Raw genomic sequence first — 18,361 nt, forward strand, 5'->3', positions numbered from 1 at the left:
CCATGGCTGCGGTAACAAGTGACCACAAGGTTGGCGGGTGGAAACAGCCTAAGTATCCCATCTTACGGTTCTGGAGGTCAGAAGTCTGAGATCAGCCTCACTGGGCTAAAGTCAAGCTGTGGGGGGTGCTGGTTCCTCCTGGAACCTCCATGGGAGAATCGTCTCCTTGACTTTTCCAGCTTCTAGAGGCTGCCTGTACTCCTGGGCCCATGGCCCCTTCGTCCATCCTCAGAGTGCATCACTGCAACCCTGGCTTCCATCATCACAGCACCTTCTCTTCTGACGCTGACCCTCTGGCCTCCCTCTTACAAGCGATGCTTGTGATTCCATCAGGCTCGTAGGAGAATTCAGGCCGCTCTTCCCATGTCACCACCCTTAGCAGAGTCACATCTGTAGAGGCCCTGTTACAATGAGTGCTGGGTCGAGCAACATTTCCCAAAAATCCATGTCCGCCTGGGACCTCAGAGTGGGACCTTATTTGGAACTAGGGTCTCTGCAGATGTAATCACATTAAGATGATGTCACAGTCACCTAGGATGGGCCCTAATCTAGTGCCTGATGTCTTCATAAGAAGAGGAAAGTTTGGATACAGATGCACCGAGAAGGTGGCCATGTGAAGAGGAAGTCGGAGATTGGAATGGCCACAGACGGGACAGCAGGCATTGCCAGCCACCAGAAGCTGAGACAGGTGCAGATGAATCCTCCCTAGGGCCTTCAGGAAGAGCATGGCTCCTTCGACACCTTGATCTTGGACTCTTGGCCTCCAGGACTGTCGGAGAATGCATTTGCGTTGTTTGAAGCTCCCTGTTTCTAGTACTTAGTTACAGCAGCCCTAGGAGGCAAATGTACTGCGTAAGGGCACGTTTGCAAGCTCCAGGAGTCAGGAACAGGCCTAGATGGGGTGCCGTTATTCAGCCCTCCACAGACCCTTAGCAGGGTGGAGAAATGGGCCAAGCCTCCTGTCAAGGAAGAGCTGGAGCGTGGAGAGGGCGCCTGGAAGGGTGTCAGAGTGGCGTGGCTCTGCAGAACGGGGCCTGTCATAGGGCAGGCGCTCAAGCCCTTGTGGATAAGTGGGCGCACAAGTGCAGGTGCGTGAGTTGAGACTGTCACATGCCGAGGTGGCCTCTGCTGCCAGGCGGGCCATGCGACTTTTTTTTTTAGACAGAGTCTTGCTCTCTTACCCAGGCTGGAGTGCAGTGGTGTGATCTCAGCTCACTGCAATCTCTGCCTCCTGCGCTCAAGTGATTCTCCCACCTCACCTCAGCCTCCCAAGTAGCTGGGACTACAGGCGTGCACCACCATGCCCGGCTAATTTTTTATTTTTTGTAGAGATGAGCGTCTTGCTATGTCGCTCAGGCTAGTCTTGAACTCCTGGCCTCAAGTGATCCTCTTGCCTTGACCTCCCAAAGTGCTGGGATTATAGGCGTGCGCCACTGCACCCGGCCTGAGACCTTTTCTTTCTTTCTTTCTTTCTTTTTTTTTTTTTTTTTTTTTTTTTTTTTTTTTTTTTTTTTATTGAGGTGGAGTTTCTCTCTTCTTGCCCAGGCTGGAGTGCAATTGTACAATCTCGGGTCCCTGCAACCTCCACCTCCCGGATTCTCCTGCCTCAGCCTCTGAAGTAGCTGGGATAACAATCATGCGCCATCACACCCAGCTAATTTGTTTTATTTTTAGTAGAGATGGGTTTTCACCATGTTGGCCAGGTGGGTCTTGAACTCCCGACCTCAAGTGATCTGCCCGCTTCCCTCCCAAAGTGCTGGGATTACAGGCGTGAACCACTGCACCCGGCCTGAGACCATTTTTTGAAAGTGTACATAGACCCCAACTGGGTGAGCTAATGGAACCACCTCAATATTCCAGAGCAAGACACAGAAGGACGCTGAGGGAGTGACTGGCACTGGGACACTGGGATCCCAAATCCCTGGTCCTCTTGGCACCTGCCTTCAACACACCTGCCTCTCCTCATGTGGGCCAACCTGGCATCTGACGCTGTTTCAGACACTTGCTTCTTCCCTGTTCCTAAAACACTGGATGGCCCCACCATCCTGCAGAGACAAACCTTCCTACTGCTCCACCCCCGCCCCAGGCTCCAACCCTGCGCTCCACCCAGAGGGGATGCTGGGAGGAATAGCCACTCCTCCGTGGGCCAGCCTTTAGCTCTGCGGGGGCAGGTGCTCTGTGTCCTCCCTTCCCTAAGTGGACACATGCCTGGGGTTTTCATCTGTCCCAATTCCTGCACCACCCCAAGTACCAAGTGCCAGCTCACGGTGGAGGTCAGCGCAGGGCAGAGGCTGGGTGCCATGCCCTGTTATTGTCTATCTTGGCAATAAAAATCCAATTGTTGTTAATATCGGTGATAATTAATCTTTAGTTAAACTTTAATAATAATGTTTACTATGTGGGCAAGCATTTGCCTATTTTATTTTAACTGGTTGTATTGGGTTAGATGTTGGCCACCCAAGATTCACGTCCGCTTGGATCCTCAGAAGGTGGTTTTGGAAATAGGGTCCTTGCAGATATATTTAGTTAAGGTGAAGTCACACTGGAATTGGGTGGGCCCTAATGATTTATGTGTCTATAAGAGAAGACACAGGCCAGGCACGGTGGCTCACGTCTGTAATCCCAGCACTTTGGGAGGCCTAGGTGGGCGGATCACCGGAGGTTAGGAGTTCGAGACCAGCCTGACTAACATGGAGAAACCCCGTCTCTACTAAAAATACAAAATTAGCTGGGTGTGGTGGTGCATGCCTGTAATCCCAGCTACTCAGGAGGCTGAGGCAGGAGAATCGCTTGAACCCAGGAGGCGGAGGTTGGTGTGAGCTGAGATCGTACCATTGCACTCCAGCCTGGGCAACAAGAGCAAGACTGTCTCAAAAAAAAAAAAAAAAAAAAGACAGAGAAACACATGGGGGAGAGGAATGACGTGAACATGGGGGCAGAGACTGGAATGGTGCAGCCAGGAGCCAGAGAACTCTAGGGATCTCCAGGGACATCCGGGGACCTCCAGGGTTCTCCAGGGATCTCCAGGGGTGTGCAGTCGCCACCGGAAGCTGGCAGAAGCAGGGAGGACCCTCCTCCAGAGCCTTCAGAGAGAGCACAGCCCTGCCAGCATCTTGACATCACTTCTGGCCTTCGGAACTAGGAGTGAATACGTTTCTGCTGGTTTTATTGACCCAGTTGGGGGTAATTCGTTTTGGCAGTCCTGAGAAAGGGAAAGGAATGCTGTCATTTACCTGCTTATCAAGCTTTGACCAGAAACTCTACTTATTTGAATTTTTTTCTGGGGTGGGGGTGATTGGGGCAACCCATGGCGGGGTGATAGTCATCATAGTGTTTGTAGAGACCACAGTGCTGACGACTTGGAGAGCAAAGATTGGGGGGAGGTTACTGATGATGAGAACTTCCAGTAATGAGCCCACCTGGCACCACAGTGTTAGGAAGGGGTCTCATTATCATTCCCACTTTACAGATGCAACACTGAGGTGCAGAGGCGCCAAGGCACGTCTCCAGGGTCTCAAGCCAGGAAGTGTTGGAGCTGGGGTTCGCGCCCAACAGGGGACCTGGGGACCCAGCGTGGGTACTGCCGAGTCCTCGCCCAGGGGCTTGGCGGGATAAGTTTCCATTCTGTTCCGGCCTGGTGTGGAGGGATCTGGGCCCACACAGGATCCAGCACACACCCTGAAGCCGGGGACACTGTCTGCAGGACCTGCAGCATCCAGAGCCCTGCCTTCTTCCTGGCCTGACAGGTTTAGAATCTTCCAGAAACCACACCCTGGATGTGAAGCCCAGGGCACCGTCTCCTCTGGAGAAGCCTCCTGACTGTCCTCCAGGGGAGAAAGTGCTCACAGCCGCAGCATTTGCCAAAGGAGCCGCCCAGGGGATATTTTTCTGAGGAATTCCCGCTCCCAGGTCATCACCCTGGTTCTCTGACTCCTAAGCTTGGATGATGAAGAAATGAAAGGGGCAGGAACTCGGGGGATGGTGGGAACCCAGGTAGGCTATGGATAAGAGCTTGGGCTGTCCAGGGTTGGTGGTTACAAAGCGGCCTGAGCAAAAAGTCTCTTACGACGTCGCGCAATAAAGCCCCAGCTTCTCGTAGAGATGCAATCATCCTTCCGTTCTGTGGTTTTCCCCCAAGTTTGAAGAGGTGCCAGATGGAGGATTCAAAGGAAAGAAAGCCAAGACGCAATAATAAAAAAGAAACTCCCTTGTTCTGACGTTAGGTCTATTTTCACTTTTCTTTTCCGCTCTGTTGCCCAGGCTAGAGTGCAGTGGATCATGGCTCACTGCAGCCTCGACCTCCCAGGCTCAAGCAATCCTCCCACCTCAACCTTCTGAGTAGCTGGGAAGTCTGAAAGGAATGCTGTCGTTTACCTGGAAACAGGTGCATGTCATCACATCCAGATAATTTATTTCATTTTGTTTAGAGATGGGGTCTCGCTGTGTTGCCCAGGCTGTTCTTGAACTCCTGGCCTCAAGTGATCTTCCTGTCTCAGCCTCCCAAAGTGCTGGGATTCCAGGTGTGAGCCCCCATGCCTGGCCTATTTTCACCTTTAAACTAAAGGCGTATCAGGTTTAGCCACTGTGGGTAACAAACCCCATTCCCCTTCTCCCTCACCTAAATGGGGATATAAATGTATCTCTCCTTTATGTAGAAGCAGTCTGACCTAGGCAGTGGGTCTGGTATAGAGACCTATAGTGTCAGGGATTCAAGACCCACCATTTGTGTCTTCTGTTCCGAAGGCACCTCATGGGCCAATGTGGCTGCTTTGCTCCAGCCATCATACCTTCATTCCAGGTAGGAAGGAGGAAGGAGAACATGAAGGACACACCTCCTCCTCCCTTTAAAGAGATGTCCTAGAAGTCATACTCAACTGTCGCACTCACTTCTCTTTGGCTAAAACTTATTTCTATGGACAGGAGAAGCTGCAAGGCAGGCAGGGGAGTATCATCTTTAGTTGAGTGACAGTGCACACATTTAGAAGTCAGGAATCTTCCTGTTATTAAGGAAGAAAGCAGATTAGATATTGGGAGGCAACTTGAGCCATCTGTGCCACTGCTGGGGACTTGTGTGGTAGAAGGGACCTGGCACTGAGATGGAGACTTGGGAAGCTGGCGTTAGAGTCCCAGGGCAGCCATCAACTGCCACCCTGGGTGTTGATGACTTGGCAGCCTCATCACTTTTTATAGATCTTTCCCTGGCTTCGGAGGAAGGATTCATGAGCATTCCAGGATAATTTTTTATACTGTTGAAACCATAAAAGCTTTTCCATCCTAAGCCTTGTGGTTAAAGCCTCCATTAATATTCCAGTACTTTCTAACCAAAGATTTCAAGAGGACACCTCCTTTCTGACCACCTCATTGCCTGAGCAGGTGTCCATCTCTAGCAGAAAGCTCACAGTTGGAACTCAGGACATGAATAGATTCAGGGGCTGCTGGGAGAGAAAGGCCTGCACCTGACCCACAATTAATGACAGAATTGTGAAAAGGTCGGGTTTTGGAGCCTGCTGGGTTCACTCCCTCGGTGACTCTTGCTGTGCCATCCTTGGCACTTGTTTGATGCGTTGGAACCCCGGTTTTCTCCTTGACTAAATGGGGTTCCTGCTGACCCCACCTCATCGCGTTGACATGAGGATGGGATGTAGGATTCCTGATGTAGGTGATGGACTTGGCATTCCCAGTTCCCTCCCGTGTGTGAAGCAGAGTGGCACATGGAGGGTGTAGGCTGTCCCGGTGTCCCCAGTGTCTCTGCCTCTCCCTGAGCTGCACACCAAATGAAGCCCCTCTGGGTGAAGCCATTCTCTGGGCAGCCTGGGGCTTGCCCGGTGCCCACAGAAGAAGCATGCTGTTCAGGGGGATGGGGATGTCACGCTCTTTGATGCCAGCAGCTCTTCCTCCAAGCCACCCTCACCACAGATCCCCCAGGATCTGTCCAAAATGGAAGTCTTGCCTTTCTGGGGCTCCTCATTCTCTGTTCCCCATGGGGTGGAGTCTAAATTCCTTTGCAGGCTTCACTCTAGTAAAGGTTCAAGTCTAAAATGCTTTGCAGGTATCCACCTCTCCAGCCTCGCCTCCGTCCTGGGATTCTCACGCACTTGCTTTCCTGCCTCCAGCCTGCACACACCATCCTCTGCCCGGAGAGCCCTGAGCCTGTCTCCTGTGTGTCCTTCTAGTTCCATCTGTCTTGCCCGTCTCTCTGCCGAGCCCCCCTTCCTTGGGGGAGCTGCTCCCCCCTCACTCGGATTATGTGACCCTGGCAGGGAGCATGTCATCCAGGCCAGCCAGTCACCGGGTCCCATCCCCTGGCCACAGCCATGGGCTTGTTCCAATGGCCAGATGTCTCAAGTTGGATTCCCTCCCAAACAGGTTCTGAGACAGGATGTGGGTGCAAGTAGTTTACTTGAGAGACGATCCCAGGAAATACCAGGGGAGAGTGGGGATGTGAGCTAGGAAAGGCAGCCAGTCAAGGGTGGGCTATGGAGTCAGCCGCCAGTGGGGGTCCCTGGAGCTCAATCCCACGGGGGACTCTGGGAGCCACTGTGGAGCACACTTCAGGGTTCCCCAGAGAGGTGAGAGATCCGGGACATGTGTGCCCCCATGCCTGTGAAATCATTGCTTGAGGCTGCTGCTGAGTGTCGTGACCCACGTTGATTCTAGCCTGCCACAGGTTCCCGTGCACAGAGAAAGCGCTCATGCCGAGGAACGCATGTATTGGCGATAGGAAGTCAGGGTGCGAGGACCAGGATGGGGCATGATGTCATCTGCCAGAGAGGTCATGTGACCCGAGCCAGCCAATCAGTGCCTTTCCCTGGGATTTTTGTTTCTCGATTTGCAGCAAAGTTGGGTGGTGCCAGTCCTGCTGGTCGCAGAGCTGGAGAGGTTGAGTTGATTGCTGCCAGGGAGCATCGTCTCTGCTTCCCAGAGTAACAGGAGGGAATATGGCCATGGCTAGGTAGAACCAGGAGGAGAGGGGAGCTGAGGAAAGGGCAGGAGACAATGGCTATTGTGATTGAGGTGCTGGGCTGAGGCATGCCTGAAGCCTGTCCCTCCCCCTGGATCCTTCTGTGACTGCATTTAGTCCGGACAGTGTCTGCCAGTGACCCAGGGTCCCTCCATCAAAATCTCTGTGTCACACCTGCCTTACTCATCTCTTTTCCCTCATAATGCCCAGTCCAAAGAAAGTCCTCCATGAAGGTCATCAAAAAGAAGAAAAAAATGAACTCGCATATCACAGCCCTCATCATTAATTTATTTTTAAAAATCTATTTACATTTTCTGCCTGTATTACTTCTTGTGGGGTAACCCGAGTTGGATAAATTTGTTGTCGGCTGTTGGATGAATAGTTTCCTTTAATTTGCCCTAAATTACCTAAACAGTAAGGGGTTGCCCATCATATTCTGGAATTTGGTGTTCACTTTTCCTACGTGACTCATAGTTTTTTTATAGTTAACTAATACTGACCAGGTGTGGTGGCTCATGCCTGTAATCCCAGCACTTTGGGAGGCCGAGGTGGGAAGATTGCTTCAGTCCAGGAGGTCGAGGCTGCAGTGAGCCATGATCATGCCACTGTACTCCGCTTGGGTGACAGAGGGAGATCCTGTCTCAAATAGTAACAAATAATAATAATAATACCACAGCTCAGCCTTTGGCTTCCCAAGCTCTCCTTATAAAAAGTCCTCTCCTCTATTGCTGCATAGACTTCCTTTGTTCCTTCCTATTTCTCTCCCACATTTGTCAGTGAGTTACCGAGCATGCAGCAGATGCTCAACACATATTCACTGGCTAAATGGATGAGTGCACGACAGCCTATGAGAACAGCGGTAACTCCTGAGTCCCTCTTTGCAAACTTTGGGGTTATTAACTTAGTTTGGGTTCCCAGAAGCAAACCTTGAGCCGAGGATTTGAGGGCAGGTAGTCTATTTGAGAGGTGCAAGAAACATAGGAAAGACATGGATAAATGATCCAGGGAAGGGAAGAGAGCTGACACAGTGTAGGTTATTAAGCCAGCTACCACATGGCCAATTGGAAAATCCCTCTGGGAAACTTCGGGAAACAGCTTCTGAATCATACCAGCCAAGGACGAGAAATCTGGGGTATTTGTATCCCCAGCCCCATTTGCTGTTATTAGCCATTGTCCCAGGGGATATGAAATCCTAGGCACTCATGGGCCACCATGCTCATGTGCTGTGTGGGTTCTGATAGCTCAGGGACAGCCCTCCAGCAGAGACACAGGTGTGGCTGTTGGAAGTCAGGTTGGCCTTCACAGAGATCGCTGGGATCTGTGAGGACATGGGTGGAATGGGGACAGTCGGCTTCAGTCCTAGATGTAGATTATTTACCCAAAGCTGTTGTCCCACTAAATTTGGGGCTTTTTTCTGGAGGTGTCCACAGACACTGCGCAGACTCTTTGCTGTGATCAACCCCACCAGCTCACAGCACTATTCCATCATGCTTGTGCAGCCTGATAACATCCTTTGGTGTCACTCGGTTGAGCTGCAGGTGAACGTCTGCTCCCAACAGACAATTCAGTTCTTCCTCTAGGAAGTTGAACTGGGAGATGGTGAGGCACAGCCTGAGCTGGGCTCTGGGACAGAGGAGATGCGACCCCCCAAGTTGATGGGATGGCCATGTCCACAGGGAATAGGCGAGGCCTGGCTGCAGAGGGAGAAGGGAGTCATATCCAGAGAAGGAGGAAATAGACGGAAAGTACTGCCAGAGGGCCCGATGCCTTTCCAGGACTCACTCTAGTTGTCTGAGAGTCTCACTTGCCTTGGATTCCCAAATAACTCAGTATCCTCCCAAGCAGTCCCTTTCTCTGCCTCAGCTAACTTGAGTGGATTTCTGTTACTTGCAACTCCAATTGATTAAGACCTCGCTCCCAGAGCTCCCCACTGGTGGGGTCTCCACTGCCCCCAAAGAGTGGCCTGCCAGTGTAAGATGTACAAAGTGTCACCCTTGCCCCCTCCTCTCCAACAAGGCAGACAAGTGGGTCCCATGGACAGCCTTGGAAGATCATGATTGGCACCTGTTAATACAGAGGTGGCACCATTTTTCCAAGTCTTCTGGAAAAGAGTTAGAAAAATGGCACCACGTCACACATCACACATCACAAAATGGCACCCCTATGTCTCCTTGCCTCAAATTGTTAGTGGGTTTTTGTTTGTTTGTTTGTTTTGTTTTTCCTTTGAGACAGGGTCTGGCTTTGCTGCCCAGGCTGGAGTGCAGAGTGCAGTGGTACAATCACAGCTCACTGCAGCCTTGACCCCCCGAGCTCAAGCAGTCCTCCCACCTCAGCCTGCCGAGTAGCTGGGAGTACAGGCGTGCACCACCATGCCTGGCTAATTTTTGTATTTTTTGTAGAGGCGGGGTTTCGCCATGTTGCCCAGGCTTATTAGTGGTCTTTGATGCCAAATTGAGGGCTGGTGACATTCTGCAGCCGCTGAATGGGTGTGGCAGGAACAAATGAAAAGCTGGGACTCCCCGGCCTTTGCTCTTGATGTCCAGTTCATAGAGCCTCCAATAAAAATAAATGATGAATAAGAAATTGGTGTGAGGACAGGAGCCCTACAGCAATCACATCGAGAGGAAAGAAAGACCTTGCTCTTTACATCACGTAATTAAACATTTATGACAGCCGGCCCCACCCACCGTTCTGCAGACATGCATGCGGTCCTTCTGTTGGCCCATCTTAGTCCCAAGAGAGAGTGGGCAGAGGGCTGGGCTCTCCAGGGTGGCCCCACCAGGCTTTCCTGTTCGTTTTTCCAGGTTGGGCTTCATTGTGACCAGAAGGATGAGTTTTTTCCTTTGTCTCAAACTGTCCATGAGTTAACTCCTTGCCTGGGTAGCAAATAGGAGCCTTTGCTGGGATGTCCAAGGATATCAGTGACCAGTCCCTTCCCAGAGGGCACTTGGGAGGGGACTGGCCATCTTGCTCCTTTCCTTGGTACAACTTGGTGCTCTCCCATCCGGGACTTCCCAGGGGTCCCTCTTGCCCATGAAACACCATTTTTTTTTTTCAAATTGAAATGTTATGTTTTGGAAATTAAATTCTGAGATTGCAACATGATGGAAAAGTTGATCACCACTAAACTCCTCTCTCTCTCTTTGCTTTACTGGCTCTAATAATAACGGTATTAACTAACACTTTCTGTGTGTCAGGCCATGTATTACTTCCCATCTATTAACCATTTGTGCCCACAGAGAGAGACAGAGATGCCATTATTACCACATTCATTTCACAGATGGGGCATGGAACACAGTGACATTAAGTGACTTGCTCAAGGCCAACAACTTGGAAGTGGAGGAGCTGGGATTTGAACTGAGCCTGATGCTGGATGATGGCACAAACCAGCAAGCTAAGGACTCAATCTGCCCTGTGGGTGATCCAGCCCGGACAGCGGTCGTAGCTTGCAGAGCAGTGGTCTCTGGTTGCAGCTCTGCCAATGGTGTCCTTGGAGCATCTGGGCTGGGATGGGTCTCCCCAAAGCCCCCTGGGCCAGTGAGGAGCCTACAGGGTTGCCATACAAAGGATCTGTAAGGAGATGAGGGTTGGATTAGCAAAGTGGCAAACATGTCACTGTTGACAACTACCAACCACCCATGCACATGCTGGGCCTGTGAAAAGGCTGATTGTGTGTAGCTTTCCTTCCCTTTGCTGGAGTGGGGATGGAGTGGGGGCCCAGTTTATTCCATTCCCCTGCACCCAGGATTTCATGGTCATAGGCAATGGCAGCCGCGTGGGTGAGAGTGTGAATTCAAATCCCAGCTCTTCTATTCAGAAGCTGTGTGGCCTCAGGGAAGTGACTTACACTCTCTGTGCTCAATTCCCTCATTGGAAAAATGAGGCTAATAACAGTACCAGCCTGGAGGGTTGTTGGGGGTGGCAGGATTTGGCAGTATAATGCTTTGGGGTCAGGTACCCAGAGGCATCTGTTTTGTTGTTGTTGTTTGTTTGTTTTGTTTTGTTTTGTTTTGAGATAGGGTCTTGCTCTGTCACCCAGGCTGGGATGCAGTGACTCGATTTCAGGTCACTGCAACCTCCGCTTCCCAGGCTCAGGCAATCCTCCCCACCTCAGACTCCTGAGTGGCTGGAACCCCAGGCACGTGCCACCATGCTGGCCAATTTTTGTAGCGACTCCATTTCATCATGTTGCCCAGGCTGGTCCTGAACTCAAGCCACCTGCCTGGGCCTCCCAAAGTGCTGGGATTACAGGCCTGAGCCATGGTGCCAGGCCTCCAAAGGCATCTGCTAACACAGATCTCTTCTCCCCTTGGGTTTGTCCCTTGTCAATCCAAGGACTGTTGTTCTGGGACAGTCTTATTCACTACTGAGCCCTCCAGTGCTTGAAACAGAGCCCAGCACATAGTAGGTGCTTAATTATTCGATGACTGCATAACAATTGAGCGCATCTGAAGAATGATGCTTCAAAGACTGAGAAAAGTAAAACAAAAAGAGGAACGAAAGATAACAGAGAACATCTGCATTATTATTATCTTTTTGAGATGGAGTTTTGTTCTTGTCTCCCAGGCTAGAGTGCAGTGGTGCCATCTCAGCTCACTGCAACCTCTGCCTCTTAGGTTCGAGCTATTCTCCTGCCTCAGCCTCCCAAGTAGCTGGGACTACAGGCATGCACCACCACGCCCGGCTAATTTTTGTATTTTTAGTAGACAGTTTCACCATGTTGGCCAGGCTGGTTTCGAACTCCTGACCTCAGGTGATCCGCCCGCCTCAAACTCCCAAAGGGCCGGGATTATAGGTGTGAGCCACTGCGCCTGGCCAATCTACGTTGTTCTGTATCTGCATTTGAGCCGCACCAAAATCTTAGGCAAGGCTTCCCCGTTTGAGTCCACTTCACGCAGGCAGCCTTCCATAGTCCTTGTTCCACCCATTCCCCATCCTTGTTTCTCCCACGTGCCCTGGCTCGTGGGGGCCCCAGACTCTGAGATCCCAGAGGTGTCTTGTCTGTGCCTGCTGTATAGCAAAGGGCCCGGCACAGAGCGACTCGATGGGTATTTGGGGAACGAGTTGATGCTGAAGGAGCTGATTCCGGTGTCTTGGTGCGGAGATGAGCAGTGTGGACGGGCCCCCTCCTGCCCTTGGGCCCCAGCACCTTACCGCGCAGTGCCTGCATACCCGTCCACATTCTGTGACTGAGGGGGAAGCACTGGGGAGTCCCTTAGCTCTTAAGGAACGTGGATTTACCTGTTTCAAAGGTGATTTAGTCTGGCTGTAAATTGATTTCCGTATATACCTGCACAGGTTAAGAATGCTAAATGCCCCCGGGCAAAAGAGATATGAACATGCTGCCCTGCTCCTAGCTACGGGACTTGGGGCACGCTCTTCTCCAAGCCTCAGCTACTGGATCTGTGAAATGGGGTGATTTCCACCTCCCTGGATTCCTAGGAACGCGTCCTAGAGTCATTGAAGGTAAAGTGCGGAGCCTGGACTCCCGCGCTAGCGCCCCCATCCGGTAACAAGTCTCCCTTTCTTCGTCTGCAAATTGGGAAGAGTGTGCCTAAGTTTTCTCAGCACGTGTAGAGGGTGGCAGTCAACTCAGTAACGCTGTACTCTGCACCGCGCCACAGTTCACAGCGCCCAGCCCTTGCGGATTTCATTTGCTGAAATCCTGGAAGGTCGCCTCCTTATTCCTATTTTCCAGTTGAGCTGCAGAGAGCTGGGGTTTGGTAAATTTGCAAGCCCCTTGTGGAAAGGGCTTGGCACCGCGCCAGGCCCATAGTAAGCGCTCAATGAAAACTGTACTTGTGTGGCCAGTGGCGAGGAAGCTAAGCGTCTCCTTGTCCCTAGCCGGCCCTGGAGGCCAGCGGCCCCGCCTTCCTCGCCCACCCGGCGCCCGCGCCTCAGCTGCCCCCCCCCCGCCTCCTTCAGCCCGATGAGCCTGCGGAGCGGGGCCGGGGGCGGCGCCGGTGCTACTCGGTCCTACCAGCGCCGCCAGCCATCTGGGGGCGTGGCCTCCGGGCTCCGGGTAGCCTACAAGACGCGGTGCGCTGAGCCCCGGCACCCATTCGCGTCCCAGGGCGTCTCCAGCTGCTCCCATTGAGCTGTCTGCTCGCTGTGCCCGCTGTGCCGGCCGTGCCCGCGCTGTCGCCGCTGCTACCGCGTCTGCTCGACGCGGGAGACGCCAGAGAGCTGGTGATTGGAGCCCTGTGGAGGTAAGTGTGACTTCCATGTCTCTCCCTTTTGCAAACTGTTACCCTCCCGAGAAGCTGGTATAACTAGAACAGATGCCACCTCGCAAGGCTGACTGTGCCGGCACCACACCGAGTGCTCTCCTTGCATCACGGAACACAGCTTTGCGACATGCCCTTTTGCAGATGGAGAAACTGAGGCTCAGCGAGGACAACTCATTTGCCCAGGACCTCACAGCCAGGACTCCAAGGAACAGGGATTCAACGCCGATCTGAGTGCAGAATCCTGCTCCTTGGAGGCTGTTTACTCTCTTGCCTTCCTTGTGCGGTTCACTAGCATTAGTTGCATTCCTGTGTTCGTAGTGGGTGTCAATAACTGGAAAGCTGATGGCATGGATATGGCAGGCATTAGAATGTGTCCTACTCATGTCTGGAGGACCAAGGTGATCTAGTGGCATGTGCATTCATCTGCAGTTGAGAGGGCCACGCCCCTCTATGATTTCATTTCCAAGGTAGCCTTCTTCCCATATTTCAGATGAAGATGCTGAGGGTCAGAAAGGTGAAGTAAGTTGTCCCAGCAGAGCCACGGCTGGAACCCAGCTCTGTCTGTCTCCAGAGCTTCAAATGGATGTGGAGAGACTTGGGGCCATGTCAGGGTTCTGCAGTTTGGGGGAACACGTTTCCCCAGAAACCCATTCTTTAGCCAGAGCGGGCACCTGCATAACTGCTGCATAACTCCTGCATGGGGAGAGTTACCCTGGAAGCTGAAGGCTCACTCTGGAGTGTGGGGGAGATCAGTCGTCCCACGTGGACAGAGCCAAGGCTAGACCCTCATGTGTTGCAGACCCAGAGCCTCCCTTGCTAAGGCTGGGCTGGTGGACAAGCCAGGGAGGACTTCGCTGATGCCTACTCATCGCAGTCCAACTTGAATTGGGCATCTCTCAGCCAAAATGTGAGTTGCTGCCCTGGCTGAGAGAAGCATCCCGGAACCCGTGCAAATGCCTGGCTTGCCTTGCGACCGAGAGTGGGGTTGCGAGTTTCCCCTTTGGGCCTTTGGACCCCTTGCCCTGGTGGAATGGGGTGAGCCTGCTTTCCCCATCCAGGGTCTGGTGCCTGACAGTGAAGAGAGCCTGCAGAACAGGACCGGGGCGTGGCCCTTTCCAGTAGACTGAGGCCATGAGTTGTGACTGTCGGCTGTCCCAGGGCTCCTTGGGTTGTATGCACCTGATTTTCTGCTTCTGCCCGTGATCTGGCTGTTTCCACTCAGGAGAAGGGGTGGGTGTGGGACTGTGTTGCCCGTGCGGCAGGCACGCGGTCTGTGCCACACATTTTACTTGTATTGTCATCGCTGCAACTCCCCGGGCAGTAGGCCCCTTGATACCCACTTCGCAGCTGAGGAAAGTGAGGCTCAGCAAGGTGAAGTGCTTGCCTAAGATCCCCCAGCTGGTATGGAATGCTGTCACCCCCAGGTGGGTCCTATCTGCACACTTGACCCTGCTGTCTTTAAGACACTTCTCTGCCCACTGCCAACTTCACCTATGAACCTGATCTTCACACAGGTGATGTTTTGTCTTAGAGGGGCTCCAGGTGAAACCACTGGACAATGTACCCAGGGAGGAGAAACCAGGAGATTTTGATTTTTGCAGAGTCTCTTAAGATGTAAGAGTAGGAATAGTAATAATGCCATTTGTAATAATACAAGCAGCTGACATTTACATGATGCTCAGTACAGACGAGACATGCCCAGGGTTTCCACAGAGGAGCTCACTGCCTGGTCTATGAGCTGGGCACTTTTTACAAGGAGTAAGTCGAGGCTCAGAATTATTAAGGTGTGTGCCCAACATGACACAGCCAGGGTAGGGTGGAGCTGCCATCCGGGCTGGGCCCTGTGCCAGATTCTGCGGGAAGGTGCCCGTCTAATGACCAGCCACATGACTGTCCCGGCAGAGCTTGCTACCAGTTGAGGCTTTTCATGCCATGTGGGAGTTTTTTTAACGTTGGCAGGGATCTGGGTCCCCGGTCCCGGTTGGGGTAAGGCTGGAAGGGGATCAACTCACCCTGGGCTTGGGCTGAACGTTGCTGACAGGTACCGAGACCCCTGTCCCAGGACCCACATCAGTGCTGGCTCTGAGTCCTGCCTGTGGCCTGGAGAGGAGAGTTGGCTTGACTGGGAAGGCCTGAGCTAGGGAAGAAGACTGCGAGGTCTCTTAAAACCTCTGCACTTCATCCCTCAAAAGACCCCAAGTTAAGTATGTGGCCCTTTGTAGGCTGCATTTGAAAGTTTTTCGAGGCAGGACCCTCTGACGTCTTTGGAGGTCAGAAAGTTTTTGGAGGCAGGGCACTGACCTCTTTGGCCTGTGGGAACTGGAACTTTTCTTTCCTCTGTCACCAGCGTCCTTTGCTGCGTGTGGGAGGTGCCTGCATGTCTGCCTGCGCCTGACTCAGGAGGCTTTTTCTTTCTTTTTTTTGCAAACGCACTGGTTTTTGATCAGTCCCAGATGTGCAAACCCAGGATCACTCAAAAGGGGCTGATGGCTTGTCAGGAAAGGAAAATTCAGTCTGGGCATATTTCACTTCGTCTTCAGTTCATTGAGTGGAACAGATGCTCAGACCTTCCAGGGACGGGGACCTAGAGCACCTTATAAAGTCTTAAACAGAGCACGCTGAGTTCTGGGACAGGCAAGGGACAGGCAGATGCGGGTGGTGGTTAATAGGATGGGCCACGTTCTGTTTTTCTTTTTCCTGAAAAAATGTATTGTAAAAATACACGTAAACATAAAATTTACTATTTAACCCATTTTGAAGTGTACAATTCAGTGGCATTTACTACATTTGCAGTATTGTACAGCCACCACCACTAATTCCAGAGCGTTTCATCATGCCGTAAGGAAACCCCATGCCCATTAGGCATCATTCGCCGTTCTCCTCCCTTCAGCCACTCATCTCCTTCGTGTCTCTACGAACTTGCTTATTCTGGACATTTCATGTAAATGGAATCACACAGTGTGTGGCCTTTTGTGTCTGGCTCCTCTCACTCAGCATCATGTTTTCAAGGTTCATCCATGTTGCAATGTGTATGAGACCTTCATTCCTTTTTATGGCTGAGTAATATTCCATTGTATTAATAGACCACGTTTTGTTTATCCATTCTTCCAGTAAAGGAAGTCTGGGCTGTTTCCACCTTTGGCTTTTACGAAGGCTTCTGCTGTGAACATTCGCGTACAAGGTTTTTTGAGGGCGGATGTTTTCATATCTCTTGAGTGTTTACCTGGGAGGGAATTGCTGGGTCATATGGTAACTTTATGTTTAACTTATTGAGGAGACTGTGGCCTCTTGCTTGACTTCCTTCTTGAAGCATCAACTCAGGTCCTGTCATTCCAGAATGTGTTGCTGGCCTTCTCCATGGGTGCAGGGAAGCCCTGGCATTTGGCATTTGTGGGCAGTGTTGACATGCCACCTGGGTCACAGCAGCAGCAGGCAGGGAATCCTGAGACTTGCCCTGGGGGAGCCCTGCCTTCTACCCCAGGCTGTGCAATGACGAGTACTCTTGGACAAAGACCCCTCTTGCAAGGCTGCGAGGACATCATGGTCCAGCCCGAGGGAGATTTATCTTTGATTGTCATGAGTGCTGCGTCAGCTTAGACAAAAACCACAGAGTCAGAGGGAAAAAAACGTCCTGATGAGGATTGTGCAATTTCCAGACCATCATTTTTAAAAAATTATAAATTATGAAATCCCACATTTTCAATCCCAATTTCTGGAACGTGTTTTATTTTGAGCACAGAATGCCAACTTCCCAGGAAAAAAAGTCATGCTCCCATTTTGCTGGTAATCAAGTGAGCTGGAACTGACCCTACCCCACATTTTTTTTGAATAGGGAAAGGACTCAACCGGACCCCTCTAAGGAATGGGAGCTGGCATGGAGCTGGCATCTTCTGAGCCTGACTTGAGAAGAGCCTGATAACTCCTGGAGGAAACAGGCAGGGATTTGCGAGCAGGGGAAGATGATAGTGGGTGGGTGGGGAGCTGGCGAGGGTGCCCCAGGCAGAGGCCCCATGTGTGTGCAAAGGCCTGGAGGTGGAGAAGGGCCTGGGACTGTTGGAGAATGGCAGGAAGTTTGGTGTGCCTGTAGTCTACGAGTCAGGCTCAGGGTGGCAAAGGTCTGCCCTGCAGGTGTTGTGATGAGCTGTACCACTTAGTGGGCACCATCAAGGTGAACAGAGAGTAACACGGTAGCATTGAGAACTTGAGAACAGCTCACTGTAGAATAAACTGTGTCCCCCAAAGTGTGCAGAGCCCATACCTAGTGGTCCCCAAGGTGACTGAGCACGTGCACAGATCCAGCAGCAAATCCCCCCAATCCAAGAGCTGTTCTTTCCGTTCTCTGTTCTTTCCATTCTCTGTTCTTTCAGTCCTTCTGCTTATGGCAAGGTGAAAGTCACAGGTGGAATTGTCCCTAACACCTCTCCCACACCCTGATCTCCCTTTACAACAAAGAGCAAGCATCCTCTACAACAAAGCCTTTGGCTGATATCAGTGCCTGGCTGGGAGGAAATAACTGTCTTGTTTTTACTGTGTTTAATTTCACTCCTGCTGTCTGTTCACGGCACCAGTGATCAGGTTCTCTGCCAGTGGGAGTGATAGAAAGTTACCTTTTTAAAGTAAATTTCTTGGAACCCAAAAAACAAGCCAAGTTAAATAAAAATACAACATATGGGGCCAGGTGTGGTGGCTGACGCCTGTAATCCCAGCACTTTGGGAGGCTGAGGCGGGGGGATCACCTGAGGTCAAGAGTTTGAGATCAGCCTGACCAACAAGGTGAAACCCCATCTCTACTAAAAATACAAAAATTAGCCAGGCATGGTGGCAGGCACCTGTAGTCCCAGCTACTCAGGAGGCTGAGACAGAAGAATTGCTTGAACCCAGAAGGCGGAAGTTGCAGTGAGCCGAGATCGCGCCACTGCACTCCAGCCTGGGTGACAGAGCGAGATGCCATCTCAAAACAAAATCAAAATATGTACTAGAACTGGTACACAGTAGGAAGGTGGGAAAACTTGGGAAGGGGGGAATTCAAAGGACGGGGTTTGGGAAATGTTGGATCAAAGTGGGGGAAGCAGGAAAACCGAGAGGGTCTTATAATTTCGAGAAGTGCTTCTCAGAGTGGGGGCCTGCAGCCGGGGACCGTGGCTCACGCCTGTAACCTTAACCCTTTGGG

The 18,361-nt window shown here is 51.8% G+C and overlaps 1 protein-coding gene across 1 annotated transcript in view; it reads left to right on the plus strand.

Moving 5' to 3' along the window:
• Positions 1-12,967: 12,967 nt before the first annotated feature.
• CRISPLD2 (cysteine rich secretory protein LCCL domain containing 2) overlaps positions 12,968-18,361 on the plus strand; it is a 90,636-nt gene continuing 85,242 nt past the window's right edge. Inside the window, exon 1 of the mRNA XM_003272497.2 lies at positions 12,968-13,170. The gene's annotated coding sequence lies outside the window, so the exon portion shown is untranslated. The remainder of the gene's footprint in view (positions 13,171-18,361) is intronic.

The sequence above is a fragment of the Nomascus leucogenys genome, chromosome 2 (assembly GCF_006542625.1).
Source record: "Nomascus leucogenys isolate Asia chromosome 2, Asia_NLE_v1, whole genome shotgun sequence".
Lineage (NCBI taxonomy): Eukaryota > Metazoa > Chordata > Mammalia > Primates > Hylobatidae > Nomascus > Nomascus leucogenys.